This window comes from Leucoraja erinacea, chromosome 5 (genome assembly GCF_028641065.1).
Source record: "Leucoraja erinacea ecotype New England chromosome 5, Leri_hhj_1, whole genome shotgun sequence".
Lineage (NCBI taxonomy): Eukaryota > Metazoa > Chordata > Chondrichthyes > Rajiformes > Rajidae > Leucoraja > Leucoraja erinaceus.
In genome coordinates, this window is record NC_073381.1 from 96032953 (window position 1) to 96038087 (window position 5135).

Here is a 5135-nt window from a genome sequence, read left to right on the forward strand (position 1 = left end):
CTGAATGGGAGATGCCAGAGAGTAATGGTGGATGGTTGTTTGTCAGGTTGGAGGCCAGTGACTAGTGGGGTGCCTCAGGGATCTGTGTTGGGTCCACTGTTGTTTGTCATGTACATCAATGATCTGGATGATGGTGTGGTAAATTGGATTAGTAAGTATGCAGATGATACTAAGATCGGTGGGGTTGTGGATAATGAAGTAGATTTTCAAAGTCTACAGAGAGATTTATGCCAGTTGGAAGAGTGGGCTGAAAGATGGCAGATGGAGTTTAATGCTGATAAGTGTGAGGTGCTACATCTTGGCACGACAAATCAAAATAGAACCTACATGGTAAATGGTGGGGAATTGAAGAATGCAGGTGAACAGAGGGATCTGGGAACAACTGTGCACAGTTCCCTGAAAGCGGAATCTCATGTAGATAGGGTGGTAAAGAAAGCTTTTGGTGTGCTGGCCTTTATAAATCAGAGCATTGAGTATAGAAGTTGGGATGTAATGTTAAAATTGTACAAGGCATTGGTGAGGCCAATTCTGGAGTATGGTGTACAATTTTGGTCACCTAATTATAGGAAGGATGTCAACAAAATAGAGAGAGTACAGAGGAGATTTACTAGAATGTTGCCTGGGTTTCAGCAACTAAGTTACAGAGAAAGGTTGAACAAGTTAGGGCTTTATTCTTTGGAGCGCAGAAGGTTAAGGGGGGACTTGATAGAGGTCTTTAAAATGATGAGAGGGATAGACAGAGTTGACGTGGATAAGCTGTTCCCACTGAGAGTAGGGAAGATTCAAACAAGGGGACATGACTTGAGAATTAAGGGACAGAAGTTTAGGGGTAACATGAGGGGGAACTTCTTTACTCAGAGAGTGGTGGCTGTGTGGAGTGAAGATGGTGGAGGTGAAGGTGGTGGAGGCAGGTTCGTTTTCATCATTTAAAAATAAATTGGATAGTTATATGGACGGGAAAGGAATGGAGGGTTATGGTCTGAGCGCAGGTATATGGGACTAGGGGAGAATACGTGTTCGGCACGGACTAGAAGGGTCGAGTTGGCCTGTTTCCGTGCTGTAATTGTTATATGGTTATATTAGACAACACTAAATCTAGAATTGTCTCCTCCCTGGTAGGCTCCAGTACAAAATGTGTAAGAAATAACTTACACAACTACCACTCCCATTCCCAATCTGATCTTTCTGGCCTGGGTGAGTGAGGCCCAGCGCAAATTGGAGGAACAGCACCTCATATTTTGTTTGGGTAGTTTACATCCCAGTGGTATGAACATTGACTTCTCTAACTTCAGATAGCCCTTGCTTTCCCTCTCTCTCCATCCCCTACCCAGTTCTCCCACCAGTCTTACTGTCTCCGACTACATTCTATCTTTACCCCACACACTCCCCTGACTACAGTCAGAAGAAGGGTCTCGACCCGAAACGTCACCCATTTCTTCTCTCCAGAGATGCCGTCTGACCTGCTGAGTTACTCCAGCATTGTGTGTCCATCTTCGGTTTAAACCAGCATCCGCTGTTCCTTCCTACGCATGCCTTTTGAATACCTGCCATTCTTGGCGGTTTATCTGTGAATGGTTGGCGAATTCCTTATCGCTTAAATCATGCTTCTATTCAACACTGCACAGTGAGGTTTAACTGTATGTTCTCAGTTCAAAGCATAGAAAATACGTTATTTTGGCCACTTTGTAGTCTCCCGCCCCAAATCCAATTAATTTGCACCTGCAAGTTACTTAAAATGTTGGAATTTCGGACATGGCAACAGAATGCTTCTTCACGAGAAACACTCCTGTAAACTACATTCTGTCCCATTACAATTCACTATTTTTTCACCTTTAAGTACAGCTGACAAAGTGACTACAATGAGTCAACTACTTCCGTAAGGTAGTTAGTTTTGAATGCTTTTGCTGGTGGAGTCGCAGGTCTATGAATTTCTTGTTTATGTCACCCTGTTGGAAGTTTGCAATCTGGGACATCAAGTGCTGCTGGAAGACCACCAACTCGGTGAAAGATGTTCTTTGGTCTGCTTGAGTCTCCCAGCAGAGCGAGATGTCCATCGGGGAATGTTGCCGACTGGCCCACTCCAGACTGCTGGAGTACGTGCTGATGGACGCATAGAAGCTGATCGCAGCCAACGCCAAGGCTCGGACCACAGTCTAGGGTCATTCTACTGCTGGACATTGAGGGGGCAGAGTCTGGTGGAGACACCCCCCAAACAAGGGAAGTGAGATCACCCCAGGGGGGCCACATGAGTGGCAAGGATGGTTTTGTTAAAGATACTGAGTATGAGACACTGAACACTACTGAGTATGATACTAGTAGAGTCATTTGGAATCACAGTGTTATACAACACAGAAACAGGTTCCTTTGCCCAACTCGTCCATGCAGATCAAGAGGTCCCATCGAAGCTTGTCCCATTTGCCTGCAATTTGGCCAATATCCTACTAATCCACATATCTGTCCATATGTCTGCTGTTAAATCTTGCTATTATATCTACCTCCTCTGGCAGCTCATTCCTTAAACCCACCACCCTCAGAGTGAAAATATTTCCCCTCAGGTTCCTATTAAATCTTTCACCTCTCACCCATTGAGTGTTTGGTTTTGTTTATTTTTTTAAATTCTGAATGAAGTTTATTTTTGTAATATTAAAAACAAAATCCATGAATGTGAATGATGGGCCTGGACTTGCTGACCTCTCAGTCAGCTGGACATTGCCTATGACCTATTCTTAATGGAAAAGCTCTTTCAAACCAGCTCCTTTGATCACGTATGCACCAGGCAGTAACTTTACTTTAGACTTTTAGAGATACAGCAGGGAAACTGGCCCTTCGGCCCATCGAGTCCATGCCGACCAGCGATCACCCGTACACTAACACTATGACTAGGGACCATTTTACTGAAGCCAAATAGCCTCCAAACCTGTGCGTCTTTGGCGGGTGGGAGGAAACTGGAGCATCCAGAGAGAAGGCACAAACTCCATTCAGACAGCACCCCTAGTCAGGATCGAACCCGGGTCTCTGGCACTTTAAGGCAACAACTCTATTACATAGAAACATAGAAAATAGGTGTACGAGTAGGCCATTCGGCCCTTCGAGCCTGCACTGCCATTCAATATGATCATGGCTGATCATCCAACTCAGTATCCTATACCTGCCTTCTCTCCATACCCCCTGATCCCTTTAGCCACAAGGGCCACATCTAACTCCCTCTTAAATATAGCCAATGAACTGGCCTCAACTACCTTCTGTGGCAGAGAGTTCCAGAGATTCACCACTCTCTGTGTGTGAAAAGCTTTTCCTCATCTCGGTCCTAAAAGATTTCCCCCTTATCCTTAAACTGTGACCCCTTGTTCTGGACTTCCCCAACGTCGGGAACAATCTTCCTACATCTAGCCTGTCCAACCCCTTAAGAATTTTGTAAGTTTCTATAAGATATCGCCTCCATCTTCTAAATTCTAGCGAGTACAAACCAAGTCTATCCAGTCTTTCTTCATATGAAAGTCCTGACATCCCAGGAATCAGTCTGGTGAACCTTCTCTGTACTCCCTCTATGGCAAGAATGTCTTTCCTCAGATTAGGAGACCAAAAACTGTGCGCAATACTCCAGGTGTGGTCTCACCAAGACCATGTACAACTGCAGTAGAACCTCCCTGCTCCTATACTCAAATCCTTTTGCTATGAATGCTAACATACCATTCGCCTTCTTCACTGCCTGCTGCACCTGCATGCCTACTTTCAATGACTGGTGTTCCATGACACCCAGGTCTCGTTGCATCTCCCCTTTTCCTAATCGGCCACCATTCAGATAATAATCTACTTTCCTGTTTTTGCCACCAAAGTGGATAACCTCACATTTATCCACATTATACTGCATCTGCCATGCATTTGCCCACTCACCCAGCCTATCCAAGTCACCTTGCAGCCTCCTAGCATCCTCCTCGCAGCTGCGCAGTGGTCAGCATGAATTGTCCGGTAGGCACTGTGGGACAAGGACGATGGAGTGTTTCCCAGAGCATACTGCCCAATCTGACAGATTCCCTCAACACCAGAAATAACCAAGTCCTTTCTCAGCTGGCAGTGAGAGAGATACCCCCAGTCAGATCCATCGAGTCCTGTTGAATTTCACTCACAACCCACATCAGCTCCAACACTCCAGGAAAAAAAATCCCAGCCTATCCAGCTTCTCCTGATAACTCAAAGCCTCCAGACCGTCTTCTTCTTTGTTCATATGGCGTGCACAACCTAAAGTTGTCGGACATCTTGGTCTATTTGATCACCTGTTTGTGCACGTCGAGTTGATTGCATTAGTCGAAACAGGGCAGACCACGTGAAGGTTGCAATCTACCACCCCACCTCCAGACCTGTAAGACACTCATAGGTTTCTAAGCCTTATCTAAGATTTGTCCAGGCGTAACTTGACGTAGAAATGGGGAACTGCAGATGCTGGTTTACCAGGGAATGACACAAAATGCTGAAGTAACTCAGTGGGTCAGGCAGCATCGCTGTAGATCACGGAGAGGTGATGTTCTGGTTCCCAAACTGAAACATTACTTACCCATGTTCTCCGGAGAAGCTGCCTGACCTGCTGAATTACTCCCACATTTTGTAATTTGATGTCCCAATTCATGAGAGCAAATGTACCAAAGGCCTACCTCACCACCTGTCTACCCCTGTCACCACTTTCATGGAGAGATGTACATGCACGCAGAAGTCCGTCTCTACAACACTTTCCAGGGCCATGCCGTTTATTGTGCATGACAGAATTTGAAAGATATTCAGGTGGCACAGTGGTAGAGCTGCTGGCTCACAATGCCAGAGACTAGTGTTCGATCTTGCCCTTGGCTGCTGTCTGTGTGGAGTTTGCATGTTCTCGTAACTGCATGGCCTTCCTCCAGCTGCTCCGGTTCCCTCCCGCATCCCAAAGACATGCTGGGTTTGTAGGTGAATTGGCCCTCTGCAAATTCCCTCGTGTGTAGGGAGCTGATGAGAAAGATAACAACGGGTGGTGGATGGACTCGGTGGGCCAAAGGGTCTGTTTCCATGCTGTATCTTTCAATCAATGTTAGACGAGGGAACAGTTTTGGGGCTTAACCAACACAGCGATAGAAAAACAGAGAAGGACAAAAGAGCAAATGAGA